This window comes from Tenebrio molitor, chromosome 3 (assembly GCF_963966145.1).
Source record: "Tenebrio molitor chromosome 3, icTenMoli1.1, whole genome shotgun sequence".
NCBI lineage: Eukaryota > Metazoa > Arthropoda > Insecta > Coleoptera > Tenebrionidae > Tenebrio > Tenebrio molitor.
This window is the reverse complement of record NC_091048.1, coordinates 26768259-26795470: the sequence shown is the minus strand read 5'-3', so window position 1 is coordinate 26795470 and position 27212 is coordinate 26768259. Positions and strand designations below refer to the sequence as shown.

Below are 27212 nucleotides of genomic sequence, written 5' to 3'. Positions count from 1 at the left end.
TACTCCACGTCCGTCCCTCATTTTTTCTCTTTTTCTCTGTTCCAGGTACCAGGATCGACAAGATCCGGAGACGCAAGTACCACCACACAATCAGGACCAGAAGAAGAAGAAAAACCGTCGACGACGTAAATCACATTGCTTTGTATTCTTTTTTTTTTGTAAACCCAATTGTCTTGTCTTTGTTGTGAAAACTTATAATTAAGTACACATTTTTGTAGGCCAACAACTCTGTAACTCTCCCCGCGCTGAAAAGACCCTAAGCCTCAGCGGCGCCTTAATACTATAAAATAGTAACTATACGATGACATGTAATACAAACAAACTGGAAATACATGTTTTTTGATTTGATTGACTTGGTAATACTAGCTAGGTAAAATACAACAAGCGCTCAATTTCGTAAACTGCACGTAAGTACCGGGTGTTCATTTAAATTTCCAGTCAAAGTTGGTGTTGAAGAGTCGATTGTGAACGCACCATTTGTGTAAAATCGTAAAATTTAAACAGTTGATCCGTGATCCGTAATCCACGTACGTTCACAATCGGCTCTTCAATACCAACTTTGACCGGATTTTTTTTAAATGAACATCCGACATATGAAGGATCAAAAATATAAAACATAAGTGCATTTGTTTTCTAAAATGTGTAGGAACAAAGGGCTTATTATATTTTTAAACAAATAAAACCGACCACGGTTATTTAACGTTCGTATACAGTTATCCCACAAAAACAAGAATGTATAAAAAAATCTATTAATTAAGGTTAACAATTTCAAAACACAAATCCGTGCATGTTAGTATTGTCGAAGATGTAATTTAATTACTGTTAAACAAACATGAATACAATAAACATGTATGGTTGCTTAATTAAAATTTGTTTTAAATGAAGCAAAGCGATTCTTCAAAAAATAAAGTAATATACTTCGTTACTGTAAAATCAATGGAGAAAAAATTACTGTTTTATTAAATTTGTTGTTGTTATTTTCCTTTTTACAATTGTATGATCTAGTTAAAACATTCTGCAGGATAATATTATTTTTTGTTGAAAATCCAACAGCACATAATAAAAACAAACATTTTTACAAATAATTTACTTGTAACGAGGTCGGTGCATCATATTTCAAAGTAAAAAGCTGACGTTACAAAGTGTAACAGATGAGTGGTGGATGTGCAACGCCGGGATAATTTGTAATTCTTTATTTAAAAATTTCATTTCAGAGGCAGATGGCATTAAAATAATATTTAAAAACGGATGGCAATATTCTCGAAAAATTCAGTAAGTATCGAAAATGGTGGATGTGCCAGGAGAATTTTTGTAGAAAAGCAGATGGAGTCGTCGACACCTTTCATAAAACGGATTACAGTTTCGGAAATTTCAGCAGCGAAAATGGTGGATGCGCCGGGAAAGCTGGAGCAATTTTTAATTCCAGCAGATTTATCTGTCTCGGGTATTGTTCGATTTGATTTCTACAACAGACGAAACGAATTTGGTTACCTTTCCCGGCTGGCACGGCTAATCGGTGCGATAACAGCAAGAAGCTCCCGACCGTTATCGGCGTTCTGCAACTGAATTATTCAATAAAGATAATTGCACGAGCGATAAACCGAGCAACCGGATAGAATATGAAATGTACGATTCCGGTTTGCGGTCCGGGTGAATGATAAAGACAGTCACGCACTATTAACTAGGAACAACGCGCGACGCTCACTTGCACCCCAACCGATCGTGTCGCCCCCGTGAGGTGTCTCGCCTCGTCTAATTGTGCCCCGCGACCTTTCCTTCGCAATTATCCGCGACGGCTTTCGTGTAGTGCAGGTCCTGCGGCCGTTTTGTATTCCTTCAACTCTCTTATATATCGGGCAATAATTCACGAATCCTCCTAAAAATCATTTAGTCCTCGAAGCCTATACAGACGGCTCTGGCGAGCGACTGCCGAGGAATTTTAATATCCACATTCCGGGGCGGCCGTGCCCGAGTCCGGGATGGTGTGACGCGCCACTCTATTTATACCGGAGTCTCCGGGCTCGCTCCAGATTTCCACGATTCGTTGTAACGTTTAAGCGTTTCTTTTCTGGCGGAGAGGAATGTAATTCGGCGGGGATCCCCGTTCACGACAAATATGAAGAGGCTCGGTGGAAATTAGGCGATATCCGCAATACCTGAGGGAGCACTAAGAGAACGCATGAAAAAAAGAAGCGCTCCCCAGACGGACGCGGCTGAAAGGCGTAGGCCTCGCCAGAGACAAAAGTTTAAGGAAAAGAGAGAGAACCGGGATGTAAATGACCTTAAAAGCGTGACAGGCAGGTTTGTAGGTGGGCAACCCTGGGGATTGCGTCTGTGTAAGTTTCCCCTCGTTCGAGTTCTCATCGTTTTTCATGCCGGGTTTCATACTAACTTTTTCAATAGGAAAGTAATTAGTCGGCGCTCGGGAGGATCATTTAAACATCGGCCAATCCATAAAACTGCCATTTTGGACTGGCAATCGCGCCAACCTTAAATACCTTTCCAAAATCCACAATTTGCCGCCGGATCCGGACGGAGCGCGCTGGGTCCAATTCGACTTTTCAGAGATAAAATCACTCTTTGGATATTCATATAAATCACAATCTACGCCCAATTCATCCCGGAACAAATCCCACAAGTTCTATTTCTATAAAAAAGACCTTACTCATTTTATACCGACAATATAGATAGAGAGATAGATAAACTTCCCCGCGGCAAAAGTATAATATAGATTGAGCAGACAATTAACATTTTCGAAACTTGCTGCGTCACGTTCTATGAATTCTGACATTTCTATTTTATTTTTAACCACCGCTGAATTTGTTCGATGTAAAAGGGAAACATTACTTTCTATTATATTGTCACGATCAACAAACACACGCCAAATGAACGTATTAAAACCATTATTCAACAAAACACTAAATCGTGTTGGTTCTAGAGTCTTGAGTGACTCTACTGCACTAGTTTCACAGTTTGCATCTTCTAACAAACCTTATATCTGGTAAAGCTTTCAACGTTTCCAGTTCAAGATGTTTTATATTCAATTAGAGTTTGAACATTTTAAATAATACTTTTGCTGTCTTTGTTTTGTCTCACTTACGTTTTAGCTGTTCTCAACTTCTTCCTGAAACATTGTAATTGTAATGTTCGTGCAAATATTATTTAATTTGATCAACACAACTTCTCTTTTCAATTTATGAACAAAGAACAAAAATCTTTGAGCATTATAACGGGTTTTTTTAATTTGGCGGCGAAGTTGGCCTTGAAGAGTCGATTGTGAACGCACCACCAAATTACAAATCTGATCAGCTGTTTAAATCTAACCTCACTTTCTGCGTTGTTTGGGTTTTTCAGACAAGTGGTTCATTCAACGCCAACTTCGACGTCAAATTTATAGAAAAATACCCTTTACTGTATATTGCATTTACTCGCGCGTTGGGTGGCGACAAAGAATAATACCGGGTGATCAAGAAGGACTGTTTAAGTTGGCAGTACAATTAAGAAAATTTTTTAATTCGGTTATTTATAACACTGCAACTGGATATGCTTTATTGGTTTATTTGACAAATATCTGATATAGGTATAGCATTAACAACGACAAGTCACCAACAACCGGAAGTTACTCCTGTTATACGATTTAAAATACGATCCAGTGTTACCAACTTAAACAGTCCTTGATCACCCCGTAGTAATATGTAATAATAAATGTCAGAATAACAGGATGAGGTCTTAGCCGCCAAGACATTATTATTTGATATTTGTTATAAATAAAGGGAATAAAGAACGTAACGGTCCGCGCGCGTGTACCTAACGCTCCACTCTCCAGTTATTCTGGTACTACCCTCGCGTCACACACGAACGTTCCGTTCGTCAGGGGTTGCCCCGCTGACGCGTTCTTAAGAACAGTGATAACATGTTTCTAAAAATAACTCTATTTGGTATAAGGAGTACAGCCAAAGCATTAAAATAACAAAATAAATCTTTTCCACGAGTGGCGCCGACACGGCCATTCTGACATTACGCCCGTCCTCGGGCATCCTTATGGAAAGGTAACTGTAACTACAGCAAATTGTATCTATTAGACACGTTCGGCCTTTCCTGACAATCTAACATTTCTCGACTAAACACAACGCGCGGTGGCATGACTCATCTGGCGTTAAAGCAGGATCGACAATACTCAATAAGCAGGCTCATCTGGACCTGGTTCAGGATCAACGTAATAAACAGTTATTGGTACACATAACTCATCTGGGGCTAACCCAGGATTGACTCAATATTCATCTGAACCGCGTCCAGGATCGACTCAACATTCATCTGGACCGCGTCCAGGATCGACTCAACATTCATCTGGACCGCGTCCAGGATCGACTCAATATTCATCTGACCTCAGCCAGGATCGACACAATATTCATCTGGACCACAGCCAGGATCGACACAATATTCATCTGACCGCAGCCAGGATCGACACAATATTCATCTGACCTCAGCCAGGATCGACACAATATTCATCTGACCTCAGCCAGGATCGACACAATATTCATCTGGACCACAGCCAGGATCGACACAATATTCATCTGACCGCAGCCAGGATCGACACAATATTCATCTGACCTCAGCCAGGATCGACACAATATTCATCTGACCTCAGCCAGGATCGACACAATATTCATCTGGACCACAGCCAGGATCGACACAATATTCATCTGACCGCAGCCAGGATCGACACAATATTCATCTGACCTCAGCCAGGATCGACACAATATTCATCTGACCTCAGCCAGGATCGACACAATATTCATCTGACCTCAGCCAGGATCGACACAATATTCATCTGGACCACAGCCAGGATCGACACAATATTCATCTGACCGCAGCCAGGATCGACACAATATTCATCTGACCTCAGCCAGGATCGACACAATATTCATCTGACCTCAGCCAGGATCGACACAATACTGCTCAAAAAAAACAAAAAAAGGCTTTTACCTGATGTTCATTTATCATTAGTTCCCGCCGACACGGCTAGCAAGAGCGAAACTTTTCCTTGGCCCTCAGGAACACGAATATGGTGATCGTGTGCTTCCATAACGAGCATTTTCTAAAACCTTGACAATTTTGAACAGTCCACGAAACTTAAGGTCAAACTTAAAAATCATCCGTTCATTGGATAAAAGATAAAATCACCTACGCGAAAAGGCTTAAGTATAGTGGCCTTTCTTACATTCTTCCGAAGGGCGTCACTGTGGGACGCTTTGCTGCAATGCGACGAATTTCTGATACAGGGAAGTTATCCTCTCTTCTTCTGCAAGTCTAACGAACGGATAGGTGTGCCAAATAAAATTTCAGGGGTACTGAAACCTATCACTCGATGTGTAGTAGTATTCAACGATAATTGTACTTTTCACCTAAGTTATCTTGCTAATTTTGTTCGCTTTCGATTTCCATAGCGGTCAAAGTCGCTTTTAGGGTTTCGTTTTGACGTTTAACCTGACCATTGGACCGGTTTGCACAGTGTGCGATGAAGTGCAGATGAATTTCAGAATTAGAACAAAAAATGTTAAGTTCACTCTTGTGAAGCAGTTGCCTTGATCGCTAATGATACGATATGGGGCGCCGAATAGATAAACAAATTCATATCTTTAAGGTCACTTTTGCGTGTTAATTTTATAATAGCTGTTACAATCGAACACATCAATTTGTCAGAATTCTCCAAAAATTAAACAAAGACCTTCTTAATTCTACTTCATCTCTCTCGGAAATCAGTAGACGTTACTAGATCTTGATCTTAGGTCAAAACAAGAGTGTTTAAAAATTAATTAAATCTCATTTATACATCCCCTTTCTTAATTCTCGTAAAATAATATTTCGACTATTTTTAACTTTTATGGAAAACGGAAAGGGCTGCTCCAGATCCGCCGGCAAGCGTGACTAACGAAATTATAACCGTCGTCTTCCACAAACTTTAATAATTGTTACATTTTTCAACATCTATAAAAATTTGCCGAAAATATCGATTTGAACTGTATGCCAGTGTCGAGAAACTTTGAGGATAGGAAGCATTTGCATTTGAGTTTTTCCCGTGTGATTTTTCGAAAATTTGCAAATCAGGCATTTATCAACAAATTTGCGAACTGTTCGCGACATTTTGAGAAACCAGTACAGGACATACAATTTATCCAAATTTTTATTTATTTTTTTTTAACTAGGTGTTTCAAATTAGTGTGTATCTACATGTGATTTATTATCGACCAAGTCCCTGCTTGGGGAACAACCGGTAAAAAGCGTGTGCGATGGCCGCGTTGAATTCTTCGAAAAGAGTATTGGCCCTAAACATACGTCTTAGTTAAATCTGGGTCAAGTTCATTCGCTTTAAGGGCGGCGATTATTTTTAAAACCTCATCACCTCGTTGTTGTGCTAACTAGTCCGCCTGTAAATCAACGATTTGAATGTTTTTATGGTTGTTTTTTTTTAAGGGCGCCGTGTTAAGTGGTGGATTTCGAGAAAAGAAGACGGCATATTTCATGTGTTTTTCTTCGCCATAACGAATATCAAAATCAAAAGCTTGCAGAAAAGTCTACCAGCCCTGTGCTCGAGGAGTTAGGTCATACCTACTTTGTACGTGCTGCTTTGAAAGAATTGCAGTTTATAATCGGTCACTACCGTCAAGCGTCCTCCGACCAGGAAGTGTCGAAAATGTTTCACGGCATTTACGACGGTTCAGCCACCACGGAAAAATTTCGAATAAATTGACTGAACGAAGTAGGAGCTAAAACCAAGAAATTGACAGAGTTGGATGGGCGTTTTCTAACAATTTCGCGCTCAGTTGTAGCTAGTCAGTATGGTCTCCGATAAACGAATTTATCACTCTTTTAAACGGATTTCAACTTTCAAGAGTACCGGTTACCCTTCCTGACGGTACAACAATAACAAAATTATCTTGATGTTTACTTATGTAAGATTCATTTAAAATAGCAATTGTAAGATTCATCAAAATACCAACAAAAGCCGGAAACAATTCCATCGTAAATGAGGAGAGGTACTCTCTTAAGTTAACATGTCATTGATTCTAAACTAAAGCCAGATGCTAGATTCCTTCACATCCCTCACGCCCCGTGACATAAACAAAACGAGACAAAAAGGCGAGGTAATTAATACAAGGTCACGCGGCTGGGTCGTCTTGGGTCTCCACTTTGACGGCTCCAATCAATTCCAGAAAACACTTCAGAGTTTCAATAAATTTTGACTCTCGAGATAACAATTAAACCGGTGGAATTTAGTTAAACGTTAATGTTGTGTGCTATTAAATCTCTGCCAGTTACAATGTCCACGGAAGACATGAAATCATCAGGTACCACATAGAACGAATTTTTCAATAAATATGTCTTAAATTTCAACCACGGTTAAAATTTGGCTATCACAAAAAGAAGAGCCATCACGACCAATCCCTATCAGTGAGGTCATGTTGTTAAACTGCTTGCCATTCAAATAACGTGAAATATTGTCTTTCATTAAAGAGCAATTTGAACCCATGTTAAAAAGAAAAAGGAAAGGTCTCACCAGATTTAAGTTTTCTCCAAATATGTATCGATTGTTTTTCGCAAACGTTCACGTGCCTCTCCACCACTTGCTCCCGTTTCGACTTTGAGGGACAATTTGTAACAGGTAGGCGTTTAGGCACCAGCACGCTTTTTCCTCGCAGACCGTTGTGCAAATTCGTCCACAAAAATGGCATTTCTCAGGGAGGTGGACCCGTTTTTCGTTGTTGGGCTTGTTGGAAGACGGCGACAAAGCTCGACGCTTCAATTCGGTGTGATGACCGGAAGGAAATAGCGTCGCGCCTTTACCGAGTCTCCATTGCAACAGTGTACAGATACTTTTGGTGTCTGCTCTGGACGAACCTTCACCTGAGAATCCTTTACGCACGGACTTGTCACTTTCCGCGTTACTCGCAGTATTGTCCACACGCCACTTTGACGGGGGCAAATCCCACTTCTGATGTCAGAATAACAGGATGAGGTCTTAGCCGCCAAGACATTATTATTTGATATTTGTTATAAATAAAGGGAATAAAGAACGTAACGGTCCGCGCGCGTGTACCTAACGCTCCACTCTCCAGTTATTCTGGTACTACCCTCGCGTCACACACGAACGTTCCGTTCGTCAGGGGTTGCCCCGCTGACGCGTTCTTAAGAACAGTGATAACATGTTTCTAAAAATAACTCTATTTGGTATAAGGAGTACAGCCAAAGCATTAAAATAACAAAATAAATCTTTTCCACGAGTGGCGCCGACATAAATTATAAAAGAAAATTTTGAAAAGTTATTTTATTTAAGAATTAAATCTCTTGAAATCAAAATTAAACGGTAATAATTTAATGAAAGCAGTTAATACATGTGCTGTTCCATTGCTGACGTATTCTTTTGGTGTTATAAAATGGTCCAAAACGAATTTATAGAATATAAACATTAAAACCACAGTTCTTTTACCAAATTTAGTAAACATCACCCTAAATTTGCTATTGAAAGATTTAATTTACCACGCGAAAACGGTGGTAGGAGTTTTTCAAATCTAGAAATACTACAACACAATCAAATTGCTTCACTAAAAAATTATTTCCTCAATAGAGCTCGTGATATCACCTTTTTTAATGCTTTGGTTTCAGCCGATAAAGGTTACACACCTTTAAATTTAAGTGATAATATAATTTCAGATATTGTTGAACCAAATATACCTGACACTATAACAAAGATAAAACTGAAGTCTTTACATGGGAGATACCTTAAAGAACTGGAACAACCAGCAATTAATATTCAGGCTTCTCATGCATGGCTTAAGAAATCAAATATTCACCCTGAGACGGAGGGTTCTATATTTGCAATACAAGATCGTGTTATAAATACAAGAAATTATAAAAAACACATATGCGGTTTGCAATCGATCATTGATAAAGTAGGATTTGCGGAACTGAAGGGGAAACCATTGAACACATCATTTCTTCTTACACCGTTTTGGCTTAAAGCGAATATAAGAAACGTCATGATATATTCGCTAACATTATACACAGGAATTTATTAAAGGATACACAACCACATTATAGTTATAAACCAGAAAGTTGTTTGGAAAATGACAATTACAAATTATATTTTGATCGAACAGTTTTAACTGGCATTCACATTAAGCATAACAGACCAGACATTATTATTTTAAATAAACAACAAAAGCACACAATATAACACAGACATATCGCACAAAAATTAATAAATATTTAGAGCTCTCCAATGCTATGAGAAATCTTTGGTGTTTAGAAAAAAATTCGATTTTACCACTTATAATTTCAGCAACGGGAATAGTACCGCAATCTCTTTTTAAAAATTTAAAAATTCTAGATTTAGGGAACACATTGGTAGTTGAAATTCAAAAAGGTATATTATTATACTCATGTCATATCATGAGGAAGTTCCTTAACATTGACATAGAACATAATAAAACACAACAAAGTCAAAATGTGGAGGAGAGACGCCGGTAATTATGTTGATTAGCACTGCACTATTACTTGATAGTAATATCCGTAATAGTGTATGTACTCCGCCAAGATTGCCGTGCCGCCGGGTGGTGGAGGGAAATTATAGATTTTTAGAAAACTTTCTGGATTGTTTGGAGGTTTTTAAAAAGATATAATCATTGTCTTCTCTGTCTTACGCATGGTATCAGATTTTGTTTTTGTTTTTTGTTTTATTCATTTTAACTTCCGTTGTTCCTCAGGGCACCAACCTAGGTCCTCTCTTGTTTTATTTAGTATTTATCTCTGATATTTGTTGTTTTGTCAACTGCAATACGTCATTGTCTAAAAAAATGTATTCACAAGTTGAAAGCTTTATTTACCGTGTCTTTAATGTGTTCTTTATTTGTGTTCCACTTGATGCATTGTTACTAGTCAAACTGTTATTCAAGATTTGAGCGTTATTTTCCATTCCACGCGTCTATGTGGGACCAGGCCCACGTAATTTCTCAATATTTCTTTCATTCATTTCTGGTGGAGGTTATTGCGTTACCGATTATGAACAGTCTCTCGTGCTTATTCGCTTTCTGCATAATTTATTACACAAAAATATCGAGCATTCATGGCTTTTAAGCAAAATTAATTTCATGACGCCACAGTTTAGCGGTTCCAAATTAGAATCTTTTAGTAGCAATATCTTTAACTAAATCACCTATACCTTCTACATATGTATAATCAAGGCAACGCTATTTTTAGAATCTGTCATATCTATCATAATTCATCATGATGCCAATACGTCTAAATGCACACCTATCCTTTTACAAATATTAGGTCGTTTGCATTCTCGGGACATTTCGCTTAATTGGGTGAAAGCTTGTTAGACATAAAATAAATTTGTTTTATTGTTACATGCACGAGTGAAAAAATCCAAAGAGATTAAATTAGATTACGTTCGTGGCCAGTCAACTCTCCGCCGGTAGCATATTATGTTCAGTGAAACAACCCCCCGAGTTCTTCCGCTTTTGCAATTTATGCTGCTTTTAGTTCGGGCGATCTCGAAATGCCAATTGGTGCGCCGCCCCCGCCGTAATAACTGCATTTGATGATCTCCGACGCACACATGTCCAGATAAGTTTAATTGTGTTGGCCGCAATTTCGTTCAGAACGTCCAGCCGATCTCTCTGCTGCTGCCTCCCGTTCGCGAACGGGCCCCCAGTTTTTCGACACACACCAGTGATGGTCTGCTGTAATGTGATTATGCTAACCAGAGCGAATCCCTTTGTTCTTTCTCGTCGTCCAAAGTGGATGCAGTGACCGTGTCCCCGCATATATTAAACGAAACCAGCGTTAGAGAATCCACTCGTTCTGTCCACACGACCGCCGAACGCCCTGCATTTATATAGATAAAACGTGGGAGTTTATATTTCGCAGCCGCAAATATTTTTATTTATCCTTTCTTGTTTTGTTTGTCCAAGGGCCGCCTCTTCAACGAACCGCCGATCTTCGTGGCATAAGAATGAAAACATTTCGCGGATTAATCCCGTTCCATGAGAAAACACCGGAATTTCATCAAGTCCGTCGTGGCTGAGGTGACGCCAGATTCGAGTTGCCGCCGGCGACGTAACCTCCACCACTTCCGGTTCGAATATGCATTTTAATGCGAACATGTCACTTGGTCTAACGAACTGCGATCCGATCAAAATATGAAATAACTGGTGCGAATTATGGACGTGTGTAATCGACATTTTGCATTGTATGGCGGTTGCACAATAACGGCAAAATTCTAAACTCTCGTCACTTGATGCGTCCGCGTTATTTCAACTGTTTTGTTCCGGGTCATTATGAATGAACGCTTTTTTACGAAATCGACTGACATGTACAGTGGCGGGACTGAAAGACCGGACCCCGTTTTTCCCCTACATTTTCTGTACACAGTGTTTATCAATGGAAACCGTTTCCTTGCATGCTAATACACCCTGTCACTGTCACGCACATGTGATGGTGTTACGTCCTGAAAACCGGAGCTCTCATCATCAGTCGAATAACAAAGGCACACATTAGGACGGGAACGTGTACATCATACATCTTCGTTCGTCAAGTATCACCCTAATCACGATCTAATTAAATTTACCGCTAAACGTCATCCCTCTGCTGATTTTAGGGGCTCAAGACTTTCGAGTGGCTGCGCTGTAATTACGCAGTTAATGAAGTTTTTTGTAAGGCGATGAGCTCTGACGGTATTTTACTAAAAAAAATTATCACCGCCATCTACGATAAACTGAAAATAGATTTAATGGACTGGGTCGGTGCGCTCCCTTCTTAAATGGAAATTTTCCATACATTTCAAGCATAATTAATTTACGGAGAAAATCTACAATTCATTGTAAAATGAAAGTTCTTGAGGCGTTTTCTGCTAGATAAAGTGTTATTTTCTTCCTGAAATGTGAAGTAGGGCGGTGAGATGATGAGACTTTGGAAAAAATCGGCTGTTGGGGTTTTGGAAAAGGGTCTGAAAATTTAATGAGAGACATTATTGATCGTGTGCATCCTATTGTAATATTGAAGTATCTGCGAAGAACGTTCTTCAAGGAGACAAATTTGCCAGAAAGCCTCTCAAGATCGTGTGGGATTGGATAATTTACCAGACACTTTACATTGTTCAATTTCCCACTAAAAATATTTTATTATTCTACATATTATTATGTAATTTTATTATTTGACCCGGCGCATCCACCATTTTTTATTTATTTATTATTTTTATTAGAAAATCGCACGACACTTAACAATAGCCAATAGAAACACAGAATTCGGTGTCATTTCTAGAACAATATAGAGATTTCCTGGAAATGTTTTGCACCTAGCTATCCCAACATGAAATTAATAAGTGGAAATTTTTTCAGCCAATCAAACTCATTTATTTATGAAAAATCTAATTTTTTTTTTCGTTGTCAAGGATAATTCTGTTATACAACTTGATTTTTTTTTTCAGAAATTTATAATTTAAGAAGTATAATGTCCGTGTCGTTGCGATTTTCTTACCGAATATGCCCTCGTGCATTGATTAATATCCGGAAATTTTATTCTCATCCATTTCTCGTGTTCCATAACTAATACGGTTTGAAAATGCATTCGAAAAAATTTCCGGAAATAATCAATGCATTTGGGATATTTCAATTTAGTATAAATTTAACGAATGACTACTATAAACGGTAAGTAATATGAAAAAAAATGATTTTCAGGAGCAGAAAAAAATCCGTTGGAGTATTTTAATATTTAATTTGTAATCCTTAATGAATAAAAAAAATTGATATTTTTTTATTGTATTGCAAATGTCATTCCTCATATGTACTATCGGTGGACATTAAAAGCTGGGACAGCCAAAATTTGCTCATTGTGTCTCAGACTTTTGAATTGTCACTCAAAATTAAAATTGTCGTTAAAGAACTGAACTTTAACTTGATGTTTTTGACAATATGTTATTAGTATGTCATAATTTTCATAACCTTATTTGTAAAAAGCCAAATTTACACAATGTATATTTTTGAATTTTGACTTTATACAAATTTGATGTTTGTCCCAGTTTTTTATGTCCACCGATAGTACATTATTCTGGGTAAAAGCTTAAAGTGTTGCCACTTTAGATAATAGTTATTTATGCAACGAGTTTCTGTGTAAATTGGGCTTTTCTAATTGCCGAGATTAAAACACGAGCGTAGCGAGGGTTTTAAGGCCTCGAAGGCAATTAGGAAAGCCCAATTTACCTAGAAACGAGTTGCATACAAAATTTTATTGTTTGAAACGACGTCCTTGAACCTTCCAAATCTATGGTTTCGCATTTGCTTTTGACAGTTTTGACAAATTTTTCAAGACCTGTCAGAAATGTGACGTTGAATGTGTTGTCTAGGGCAACGGTTCGTTATCTGCTCATTTTGCTTTAGGGCAGTTAAGAGGCAGTTTACAAAGGAGAAAAATGAAAATTTATGACAGTTGAAAACAATAAAACAATATATCATCATTTTAATTTGCCTTGATATCAAAGAGCACAATGGTGTTTATATGCTGTGTTATTTTTAATTAAAAAGTTAATATTGTTTAGTTTATTACCTAGAACCGTTGTTTCATCACATTTAAATCTATAAAACACGGTTATAAAAATGTTATATGTATTAAAAATCACCTAGTTGATGGAGCGACACAGAAATTGTCACTTTTTAATAAACATTATTCCAACGCATTCAACGTTTTGCAAAATCAATTTTCGCAGAACTAGTATCGGGTGTTCATTTAAATTTCTGGTCAAAGTTGACGTTGAAGAGCCGATTGTGAACGCACCACCAGTGTAAAAAACACAAACAACGGTAAGATTTAAACAGCTGATCCGTGATTCGTAATCCGTAGTGCGTTCACAATCAACTCTTCAACGCCAACTTTTAAATGAACACCCGATACAAGAGTTAGAATCATGCGAGTCGCTTGCACTCGATTTGTCATAATTAAATTTATAAAACGCGGTTTTTAGATTTGATCTAGCACTTCTACTACTATAATCCGTGGTGCGTTCACAATCGACTATTCAACGCCAAGTTCGAGGATAAATTTAAATGAACATCCGATATATGCAATACTAGAGAGATAGAGAGAATTGAACAATTTTTTGCAATCAATTTGCCACGATTTGATTGATGCATCAAAATGTTTGAATAATTTCAATAGTTATTTGTACAACTAGTTATGAAAGTCATACTTTTTTTCACGAATTTGCAGATTGATTAATGAGGGCGTAGCCCGAGCTAATCAAGCAAATAAGTGAAAAAAGAGACTTTCATAACGCGTTGTACACACTATTTTTTTGCATATCGATATAAGTTGAGAAATTTGGTCTAAAAGGATTTATGAAAAATTACAAAAAAAAATAGAGATGGAATAAAATGATGCAAAAAAGTACTAGTTTCACTAAGTGTCACTTTCATTACGATATACAAAAATGGTCTTTTCAATTAATTCTTTATGTTCTTTTAAAAACAGCTAGATTTCAACAGTAGGCAGTAGTAATTAGTTAATTACAATCTTTTAAATTGTAGACCTTTATAATAATACAGCAGCTCTCGTTTTTAAATGAAATCTTATAGTTCTGTACATCTTTTATAGAGGGTTTTCATAAATGATTCATGCAATAGGTGTGCTGTGACTCCATGTACTTAAATGGAGACACAACTTTCTTGTGGCACGAATCATTTACGAAAACCCGGTATTATAATCTACGAAATTATATTTTACTCAATTTTTCAGTACTTGCAAATATGGAACCTACTATACACATTCTTTCAACGCCACATTAATCAATGTCAGTATATTTAATGACCGTATTTACGTAAACATGACCTTGTGTTTCTTCAAGTATTCCGCACCGGAGCGTGTAATTTTGTAATTCAAAAATGTGTTTCATTTTCAACGATGAAAGTTGACTTGAAAAGTTTTTTGTCGAAAAGTATTACTCATTTAAACTTCCCGAACTTCACAGCACTAAGTACACACATAAATAATTGGCAAGTACATAATAAGTTCACAACGGATCGTTTACGTATCGATGTGTATTTTCAGCAGCAATATTTACTGCATCTTTGTTCGGATTCTGAGCCTCTCGCCGAGCGAATGCAAATATGTATCGGCATTAAAATTTATTCTTCCAACTAACCGCGTCTCTCTCAGAAAACTTATTAAACTCCGAACTGAGCATGTTTACTCTGAAACTTGAATATTGTTATTATTATGTTTGCCCGGAACTTCATTTAACACTCTGCCCCAACAAAATTAAATATATTTCGCGTTTCCTTAATTGTAATGTGCGGTGAAGAACAAAACTTTCCGAGTGCCTCGTTCCACTGCAATTAAAATTAACATAACCCGCCGTCGTGCCGGTGCGTAAACTGCATCCAACATAAAATATTTCACACGTCAAAGGACGTCACAAATTTTATTTTCAGGATAAATCACGAAGATTGATTCTAATTAATTTCTAGATTTATGACCGTTCCTAATTTGCATCGGCTGATTCTGACGCGATAAAAGTGTCGGGCTTGTCTGAATTATATTTAGCGCATGTCGAGTGCGCTGTAAAAACGAAAGGGAATTAATGCAGTTTATGTAAAGTAGTCCCGGGGCTTTGTATTTTTAAATATGGGGTGTACGGCTGTAACGACTGTGCATTGCATTACTTGGGGATTAATCACAATCCGCCTCTTTTATGTAAATAACGGCTGGGTATGAAACGGCAATTAGTTACTGGACGGTGAGGCGCTCACCTCGCCATTTTTGTGGTTCCGCGGGACCTCCACTCCTTCGCTTCATCGGCTTTTGTGCTCTAATAATCATTTCCATAATTGCTAATTCGATTACGGAAGTACCAAACTAAAATCCATAACGCTCAAGCAACGAACTTTAAATCAGCTCCGGTAAACAACTACGAGTAAGTAAAATAGGAAAAAAAAAACGATTTCTCTGTTCGCAGCGTGAAACATCTGGCTCTCGCAAAATTAAATAAATGTTTATCTCCATTTGATGCACGAACTGGTTCCAGTTTTGGCAAGAAATTATGCCCGTTGCCTATTTTTCAAGCAGGTACAACAACCGAGCAATTAATTAAAAATTTTAATCAGAGAGCAATTTTTGCGGTTGAAGTTTCCTATTACCGTCGTTTTTCTCCCATTTGAAAATATGGAAACGTTGTTTATTCACAAAACGCTTTCGCAGGAGCAAACTATTGTGCGTTCCTCCATCTCCGTAGCCCGATAAAGAAATCAATAATCGGGTGAAAGCCAATTGAAATTTATTTTTTAATAAAATGCAATTGATTCGTCGGTGAAAACCTGCACATTCCCCTCGACTCGCGGTAACAATGACCGAAAAGTACTTTTTCTGTTCGGAAAACAGCAACGTTCAAGAGCAGAATTAACAAAACCGTTCCGGAATCTCTTTCAGCCGGAATATAGATTTCGATCGGCTCGCTTGCAGCATCGAAAGTGCCAAATAAGCGTTAAGATGCACGAAATGAGCAAAAACGTCGGTTAGATCGGCAACGGATATGAAACCGAGGAGTGACATTCTGCACGTTAACGTATCCAAAAAAAGGATATTACGAGAAGCGGTGTCGAAGGTGGTTGGCGGCGAACGTCCCTGGGAAGCGTCGTCGTTTTCGTACATTGTAACGACCCTAACTAAAAGTTAACAAACAGGCGCCCTCTCTGGAACACACACGGTTTGTTATGAACTTATCCAGCATAACTGGGAGCAAGTCGAGTTTATGTAAATAGGACAGAACGTCAAGGCGCAGCCACATCAATATTACATAACTTCATTACTGTGGGAGCAGTGTTTGGGAAAGAATCGGCGAAATGGGCGTATTATTAAATATCTCGGAGAGGATTGAGCCCCATAACAAATCCAAACCGCGCGTGTGATCAATAAACAAAATGGGGTTCCCCCATTTTTTCTCTTGGGGGGAATAAGAGATATCGGAGACTATTCGCATTTTTGGACGTATTCCAATTCCGTGTATGCCGTTCAAGAAAAAAATGCGATTTATCTTGCGCTATTTAATATTAAATGAAAGCTAACGGACCGTAAACAACTTCGACAGTTGCATTGTGGGATTTCTGTTTCCAGACGTTCTAAGGTTTTTTCTTTGTGGGGGATCAAACGACTCAAAAAATTAAGTGTTTCGGATAAACACGAAAGTATGCGGAGCCGCGAAATATCTTGCTCCTTCAACAAATAATTACTCTCACAGTTGGCATCTGGAACACCAGTGATAAATTTTGACAGTCTTGTCTGATAAATGATCACAATTGAAACAGAAAATAATAAGAATTGTAACAATCTCTAATAAAGCTTGTTTTCTTACTAAATTTCATGTCCCCCTTGTGTTCAATTCGAGCCAAATGCAATGAGACCGCAAAAAGAGAAACCGTGACAAAAGACGTTATCGTGTCCAGTGTTGAAACTCTGGAAATTTTTAAGAAACATACTTTTCCAGAAACATTTTTGAATCAGAAAATTATTCGATTCACTGAACTATGGAACTAAAATTGATGCTATAAGGTAAGTGCAACAACTACAGCAGGAGATAAATTTGATTTTGTCGAAAGTTTGACATAACGATGAAATATCAAGTCAAAGAAAAGCGCTATCGATTTTAAATTTAACTCATATACATACATACATGTAGTATAAAATTTAAAACCAGAATGTTCTAAAGGAAAACTCCATAAGAAACGTTTTTAGCGTCTTCCACATACTTCAGAATTTATGTCAGATTTTATTCTTGCTTCAAAGAAATAAGGTCTGAAATTTTTTTATACATTGAACTGATGGAAGCATGAATAAAAAAATTGATCTTTGAATTTTCAACACGTGTTTTTCCAAGAAGACAAGAAAAAATTACCAAAGATCTACAGGTACATACAGGTGTCCTAGAGTTGCGAAAAAGCTCCATAACTTGTTTGTTGTTAAAGATATTTTTTTTTCTAGATTAAAGCTACGCTTTTACAGCATATTCGAAACATATTGCGGTATATACAGGGTGTTTCTGAAATAATTTTAACCAGTGTAAGAACGCGCCAAATCATGGAACTTTTCTCTATAACATTTTTACGAAAAAGCAATACAAATTGATTTAAAATTTGGAATAAATTAACCATCAAAGTGTATACCCGCCTATGGGTAAGGGCGAAATTTTTTTCTGTTGTGATAGAATCAGAGCTTTGTTAAAAAGTTCCATTGTTATAGAAAAAAATAAATAATCAAAATTTAGATTCTCATGGTTACAAAAAATAGAAACTAGTTAATCACACAAAACGACTCGTTTGGTAATTGATTGTGGGGCAAAAAATCTTGGAATACTTTTACGAATTTTACAAAATGTTATAGAGAAAAGTTTCATAAATTGTTCTTTCACTGGTTAAAATTAACACACGTAGTTCAAAAACACCCTGTATACAGACTGTTCCAATATTATAAAAACACTAAAGTTATGTTTTTTTAAATGGAACCTACCCAGTTTGATTTCATTTTAGGATTCTACGCCAAATTATGAATCAAATCTACACAGCTCGTTTTTATTTATCTGCCATCGTTTTTGATCAGTGGCGCTTTTTTTACCAGAATTCCGAATTGCAGGGGTCCCTTCGAAAATTCGTACCTTCCAAATAGTTGCACATAAATTAAAATAATTCCTGAATGTTTGCCGCATCTGTTAAGTGTTTACTCAATAACGTGCTTAGTCGCATATGCCTACTGCGATTTTTTAAATATAACAAACTAAAAACGTCAAAAACTCATTTTTTTCAAATGGCACCCCGCATTTATTATTGCACTACTGGTCGAAAGCTTTTTTGACAAGCTTTCCAACGGTACAGGATTTGTATAGTCGGATGTGAAAATCTAGGGTGCTATCTTAAAATCACTAAAAATCACTAAAAGAATTAAATGTTTAATTGTTGAACACTGTTTTGTTGGTTGATCATCTTTATGAAGTGTGATTATCTTTTGTTAGGCCTGCTAGATTTTTGTATTGTCTTTTTAACGGAAAAATTGGACCAAATTTAGCGATTTTAGGATAGCAACCTAGATTTTCAGATTAGACTAGACAAACCTTATATTGTTTTTAAAAAACAAGGAAACCGCATTGGTGTACATTTTATAAAATATCATATACAAGGATGTATTTTTAAAATGTGCCGAAATTTTACCTACAAGGTTGTGGGACAACGTAGAAGACTAAAAGCAATTAAAAAAATTGTACCTCAAAAATTAAATGTCATTTTATTTTTTGACACAGGATTTTTTAAATATTTTTTCCGGGTTCTGCCTAGTAGCTCGTGGTTAAAATTTTGCAGTGCTTTTCAGGGACACTCTGTATATTTAAAAACACTACATTTAGATTTGTAAATACAAATTATTGATATTAATTCATTCAGAAGGTTTCAATAATTTAAATTAGGTCACATATAACGCAATGTGTTTCTACAAAAGCAACAAATTACAGCAAATTATAATTTCGGATACAATTTAGTTTAAATCGATATTGAAACTACCTTCCAAATGAATATTTAACAATTTCAGTCCAATCGAATTAGAATTGAATTAAACAGATATTTTTGTTTTTAAACGAAATAAAGACTATAAATGTTCATTAGCGAGCACTTTTGATCACCATTGATTTTATTTTGTTGATAAAATTCGCATAAAAATATATGCGCGTAAATTAATCCACTCCAGTCCAAATTTACAAAAATTACATGTTAATGCAAATAACTAGTTGTTTGTCGAATGACTTTTCTTTGTATTGAACATAAATAAAGATCGTCCGGTATTTTGTTAAATCGGAAATGCTGATTACACGACGTCGGAAAATTTGGACAGACACAGAAAAACAAATTGATTTGATTGACGCGTGTAGGAGTTACAATAAAATTACCGGGAATTGGCCATCGAATTTACATAGAACACAACAACACCTTGTTATTATTTTCAATTTTATTAAGTAATTCAAATTTGGTTTTCCCGATTATGCCGTAATTAAAATCCATCAAAAAAAGAACGGAGATAAAAATAAAAAAATAAAACAACGCAAGACGTGCAGACATCACGAAAAGCGACAGGGCAAATGAGGCGGAAAGTGCGAAACGCGATAAATAATTTATTAACCCTGGCTCGCGATAAAGATTAATAAACGCCAAACATAGTCTGTTATAGATTCGAAACGACAAATCATATTAGGTATTATCATAAATTTTGATCAACGATCCTTTAAATTCATAATAAATCTCCGGAGCGCTCCACGCTCCCTTCCTGATGTATAAGATTTGGCGTTTACTGTTTTAAATTTGAAATCACCGGCGATAAATCACACCGAATGCGAAAATAAACTACCGAAATTCGCAATCGTCCACATTTATAATTTAGTCGGTGATGAATCGTCGCTTTTTTTTTCTAAATTATTTTCCTTTCAGGGGACGCTTTGTCGATTTTTCTCGCGCGGCGGCGGCGGCTTTAAACGAGTGTCGGCGGCGCAATTTGCGTATTTAATTTTTCGAAAAGAAATTTTCACTTAATCAAGCGAAACTTACGAAGTTTGCCGAAAAGCCCGGTCTCCAGTCAACACTCTTAAGCAAGCGATAAAACCTCCTGAAATACTTCAAAGGATTTAAGGGGACTTATAAATGTTCGCCACTTTACAACATTATATTTTCGTGAACACTTGCCTGCCCGGGGCGTGCAGAACTCGTGTAGTATTGTTTACCTTCGCAATTACCACCGAACTAATTAATAAATTAGGAACGATACCGAAAAACTCGCCCGGGATTTACATTTTAATGCGTCGCGCCGCCGTCGAGGAGTTTCCTTAAAATATGGAACGGCTTAATCCCTTGGTCCAACTCTTTAATTCGGGCCGGCGAGGTATTCCTGAAATTTTACAGAAAGCAGGTTGAAGAGGGGCGAGGGTGCCGACCCTAATAAATCCTCGATCCTGAATTTCTGAAATATTTTGACTTGCCCAGGACGGGAAATTTTTAATTGTGAACGTGGGAGGTGGCGGAGGCGGCCGCCAAAGTCAAAATTTAATCAACTGTAAGGTTTCTAATTTTAACAAAACATTTAAGTAAAACCTTAATTTAATGACTAGAATTAAATACTGTAATGTATTAACAATAAGTAACTAACACATTAGAGTCATCTAAAATTTAATCGACAATCATAAAATAAGGATCACTTTGACTCGTTGACGTTTTATTAGACAAAATGAAATCTTGTCGCGGAGCTAAAACCAGAGAACTAATTATTACGAAGCCTATTTAAGAACTTTACAGTAGAGGAGTTATTATGAATTTTACAACTTTGAGAATAAAATTATTACTTTGTCTGCATCCCTGAAATTATTCGTTGTTTGTGGAAAAATGGGAAAACTAACTGACTAAATCAAAATATAAACCTAGACGAATTTTACAAGCAAATCATTTCGTAATATGTAATTACTTTTTCAAAATGTAATTTCTTTTAAAATATAAAAATATACAGGGTGTCGCAAAATTAACGTATTCCAAGTCGGGGGTCTTGTAGGGAAAAATCTCAGGAATCTCGAAAAAATAAAATAAAAAATATAGGGGGGGTCTTTACAAAGATATATAGGTCTGAAGGTTCAAACTTTCTTCAAATAAAAAATATAAATGGTTGACATTCATTTTGAAATATGGTGAGGATGATTATGTAAAATATTAAAATATAAATGAAAAGACATTTCTTGAAAAAACAGCTTTATCTCGAAAAAATAAGTTTTATTTTTTCAATTTTTGTTCAAAAGGGAAGTACAACATAGCTAGAATATTAATCGGATACTTTTGAACAAATATTGGCAACTTTGATATTTTTTTCAAAGCGACAGCAATTTTTTTTTACATTTTTACTTGATCAACAGGATGTCCCCTACTAAGCCCCGAACTCGGAATACGATAATTTTAAGACACCCTGTATATTTAATATATTTTTAATTTAAGTTTAATATTTACGCAACATGTGGAGTTTGCACAACGAGGCCGCTGGCCGAACTTGTGTAATTACATAAGTGCGATAATAATATGTTTTTCTACTCCTATTGTAATACTGTAATTATTAAAGTGTTTTTAATTAGATAAGAGGATTCATCACCCACGGCCCGCCTGTTGAATAATAATTTCAAAAATCACTGGAAATATCATAGCAACTAGTTTATAAAGTCCAATGACAAATTTTAATGCAATGATATCAAGTATGCAAAGCAATAATTGTAAAAGGTTAGTTTCAGTTTGTCTAATAATATCAATTTCTCTTCATAGTCGTAGAAAAAGAATAGTATTCTACTCCCGGATAATGACTATTACTTGCTCGGATGAATTATGGCACTCGCCTTCGTCTCATGACAGAAAATCATTCTCACGAGTTGCTATGCCTTCGGACATAGAAATTACTCATTATTTCATTTAATTATTTTCATTATTTACTTTACCACACGGCGTGCACGCGTGCACGCCGTGCCGTGAAATAACTTATTACCTCTCTGAAATTAGTGAAATAATTAGGATACATCACATGGTCGTAGATAAGAAAAATAATGACAGGTTTATCAATTACATAATAATAAAAAATATGATCTCTAATTCTTATCTAATGATAAAAGATTTATATACTTTTCATATTGTACTTTTACCTGGATCGGTCAATTAATCCAATCGCTTTATTCTAAATGTATACAAATTTGTTTAGTCACCATGACACTTAATTAACATAATTTCATAGAACCCTTACGGCCATTATGGCGGGTATGCGGCAAACAAGCACAACAATTTCGTCGAGAAAATTTTAATCGAGCTAATTTGTAAAATCGGAATCGTTTTGGGGGCGGTAATAAAAATGATTTTTTGGAGACTTTATCAGATAAAATATCTCGTGGCGGTAGTTAAATCGCAGAATTAATTATTGGCCGACCTATTACGAGCTTCGTTGAAGCGAAATTATCATGAATTTTACGAGTTGGCGAATAAAATTGTTAATTGGTCGAGATTCCTGAAAATCTTTGTTGTTTGTGGGGGGCAGAAATGGTGGAGGCGCCGGGTTAAAATAAACAACTTTCTGTTTATTACGGCTAGTCGAGTTTATAAGAGACGAGTTAAAATTGGGCAATTAAGAGAAGATAAATATTCAGTGGCGTCCAGGATTCCTTGGTTTGTGCTGAAACATTGGCAATATTTTAAATCCTTGATGTTATGAACTGAAAATTCATCAGCGGAATGGCTTGAAAAATGCTTTGCACAAACAGCGCAGAATTTAGAAGACCTCATTTATTGTTTGCAGCTCGTTCAATATTTAACGGGGAATTTTCCAATTTAGTTTGTGTATAATGCCGGGGCACCGTCCTTTTTTCCGCTGAAATTTCTAGTGGATCCGCGCCAATTACCGGACGATTAGCTCTGATAATTTTTTGATTAGTCAAAGTGAACGTCAATTTGCAAAACAAATTTATAATTTTCTGATGAATTTTAACGATCTTGCCCCGACCAAGGTAGTAATTAATCCCGTAATTTATTCATAAACCGGCGCAAGTATAGAAATCGGGTATCAGAGATCGCTGCCTGGGCCGCCCCCGCGACATTTCCGGAAGTGTTAATATTGTTTCAAAGCTCCGAACCGGAACCGTCTGTATAAATCTCGACTCCGAACTTTCACTAATATTTTACTCTCTCGTTGAAATTCCCATGGAAAACTTTTGATAATATATTTAGCGGCTTATCTACGGGCGCTTAAATTAAAAATAAAGGGCCGTTCCAGATTACGAAATGAAAAATGCGGCGCAGCTTTAACACTCACAGCTTACAAATTATTCACCTTAACGCGAACAAATTTGCCCAAATTCGTCTTGGAATTTTCCGAAAACGGCTTATCGCTTCGATCTAATCTAACGCACGTTGCTTTCATCTGCTTAATGGTTTTATGTCAAACACATTTCGAGGTTCTGTTAATATTTTATTGCGCTATCACGTGAAATTAGGCTCTCTTTTTCCCTAAATCGTGTCCATTGTGACGCACCGGCTCAGAAATTAATTCATTTCAAAGGGGTTTAACGTCGTCGTGTCGATTCGCCGCTCCCCTTTATTAAAAATAAAAATGGACAGGGGTCGCGACTGATCCTGCGACTCTTCCGTGCGACAAATCCTCACAACTGGAACCGAATTAACATATCAGTCGGATGAGCCGACAATTTTCCCAAAAATCCTTCGCAAATTGAAGCCGTCAAGTGAAAGCCGACCAGGACTTTCGACGGTCGTTACTGCACATAAATCCAAATACCCGGTCAACCTTCGGCCGAAAATCAGATATAGGAAACGTCTTTTATGAGAACTGAAACGATTACTTATGTGACATATCTCGGAATAAACAGAAAGGGAAGCGGATCGGGGAAGAGCCAGAATCGGTCAGGCAAATATCGGAATTATTATTTTAGACGAGTTTGTTGTTCCACCCCCGAGATTTTATTTTTCTGCGATGCAGATTCTCGGCAGAGTGAAATAAAAAAGATTGAGGTGTCAGAATTGACCGGTGGTTGTTACAGCGGGGTCGAGTTTCTGGACGTGGTTGTCTTTTTCGACGAGGACGAATCAGTAAATATATAGTTGAATTAACAGCTTGGATGGTGCAGCTAATGGATGGACTGCCTAGATTAGCATTTCTATCAATCCTGGGCGACATTGACGGATGTTTTTGTTGAACATGCGAATAATAATCCTCCAGGTATTTACTTAAATCAATCACGTGGAAAACAATTTATTTGGCGCCCGCCAACTTTCCGGATTGTTGCAATAACTTCGATTGGTTGTCGTGTTTTAGTTAACCTTTGGTTTATTTGCGATTTTGACGTTTGCCAACAGGTGTTGTTCGAACAGTGCATCCAACCAACAACTGCCGCGAGGGTATTAGGATGTTCGTCTGGCAGATGGCGTCAGTCATTTTCCTCAGTTTCATAACGGAAAACTGCCGTCCTAACTGTTCCAGACGAGAGATATTGGCCTTTCTTTTCTTCCGTTTTTGTTTCGTCTAATGTGGACCGCGTAATGCGACTCACTTAAGCCGACTTTAATCTTGTCACGGCCTCCGGAAATTTGAGCAGGGTCAATGTTTGTCTTATATAATGTAAAGTTAACAAATGCCGAAACTTTTCCCGCATGTGATAGATGACAATCGAAGTGACCTCATAAAAACTTGCGAAAAAAACACGACTTTCCAGTCGCCCGGATCGATCCGGAGCCGGTGTTTTGTTTTCATGTTGCGGCTAATAAGAAACATCCCTCCGACTTTATTGTCTTAACGGCAGACACGTTTCAAATCCCGACCGACGTGACTTTAAACACAACCATCCTTGTTGTTATTTTAAACAATATTATCGTCGAAGGTCGGGGAACTTGGCGTTTTCTGTTTTCCTTTTGGGACGAAAACGACACAATGAATTCGTCTCGCCATCTAACCACGAAATATTGTTCCTCTTCGGTTATCCTTGACGATGCCTGTTCATCCCTTAATATTTATTACAACTGTCCAATTTAATAACTTCGGCTCGAATGTACATTTGTCTCCGGTTAAGCCCCTTTACACACCATTTTCGCACAAGCTGATAAACCCCGTCCATGATTTAGATAATGCGGCCATCGCATCTTGAATAACAATACCTGTTAAATACGCATAATAATTCACATCCGCAGCCACTTAAATTCGCCGGATTACGTGCAGGTCCATTAACATGGCGCGCGTCGTTACGGTGCAAAATTTCATGTCATGTGGATTATTACATTTATATGTTACATTTTAATTATGTCGTTGATGCAACAATGTCATGTTATATCAGTGATACGATGGTGTACGTTTCCGATTACGCAACAAGCAAGTACAGTGCCGCCAAATAGTCTCATCACTTGATCAGTGTCATAAACATTTCAGTTCAATCGATTTTGGTGAAATTTCTTTATTTACCATTCTTCTATAACTCCTACCCCCAGGGGTAAACATTCAAACATAAAATTTACTTTGTTCGATACCTCCCTAGACAGCGAATCTGTACCCATAGTTACCAGTGGGTGAAGGTTTCCCTTTCGTTCACTTCACTTTCGCTCACTGTCTGTAATTTTGATTTTTAGGCAACATTTGATAACTCGCGGAACTTGCTTCTTTCAGGACATCATCAGGAACATATAACTCTTCATCATCCATTTCCACAACGTGCACACAACCACTTTATTGACGTTATAGAACTTTGTTTATTTGTTTTTTTTTTCACAGTAACAGATCCGTCCAAAAATGTGATTTATTTTTATTTAAAATTTTGAATACAAAGTTACAGAAGTATCTAACAAAACAAATACAGCCCTCGAGAGTAAGGTCGCTTTCGTTCACTTGAATTGTATTGCATTCGCGTGAACGGAAGCTTTGCCTTCCTCACTCTTACTGTCAATAACTAAAATCTTGTTTGTTGAAGTTTAATGCGTTCATTTGCCAGAGTTATTTAATTTACTAGAATGCAATATACACAGTGAACCAAAAAAAATATGGTTTCAAATTCTCGTTGTTGAACAATGTTCCAGCATATTCCAATTCTAAGAAAGAAAGACAATTAATCATCCAACCAATGAATGAGAGCAAAACGTTTCTATAGCAAAGCGGCAATTTTTTTTTGATGAAAATGATATTCTCTCAAATGTAAAACATTGAGGAAACAAAAGGAATTAAAAAGGAAAAAACAAAAGAAAAATGATATAACTCAGCAAACTCTTTTTTTGAGCAAGAAGCAGATGGTGAATTGACCACTACCTTGCAATGGGAGAAGGAGATAAAATCAGATAATGGAAAAATATTTCTTATGACATTCGATAGGTCCTGAAGAAAAAACAAATCACAAAATCAAAAAGGAATTGTAAAAATCTTCTTGTTTATATTTTTTATTTGTATGTTACTAATTTAATCAACAATCTAGCTACTGACAGAAGACTTTCATTTTATACCTACCAATTTTATTTGATTTCTCTTCACCTTTAAAAATTAGAATATCTTATTATGATTAAACAGTAACAAGCTTAAATGTAACACTGCTGTCTTAACATTTAACAAATTGTTGGTTCGCTAATCTGCGTAATTAT

At 36.8% G+C, this 27212-nt stretch overlaps 2 protein-coding genes across 3 annotated transcripts in view; one reads left to right on the top strand and one right to left on the bottom strand.

The window, feature by feature from the left end:
• LOC138127315 (zinc finger protein 335-like) overlaps positions 1-348 on the top strand; it is a 94888-nt gene extending 94540 nt beyond the window's left edge. Inside the window, exon 2 of the transcript XR_011158186.1 lies at positions 46-348. The gene's annotated coding sequence lies outside the window, so the exon portion shown is untranslated. The remainder of the gene's footprint in view (positions 1-45) is intronic.
• Positions 1-27212, bottom strand: part of Octalpha2R (alpha2-adrenergic-like octopamine receptor) — a 106892-nt gene that overhangs the window by 64855 nt on the left and 14825 nt on the right. The gene's annotated exons all lie outside the window — the stretch shown is intronic.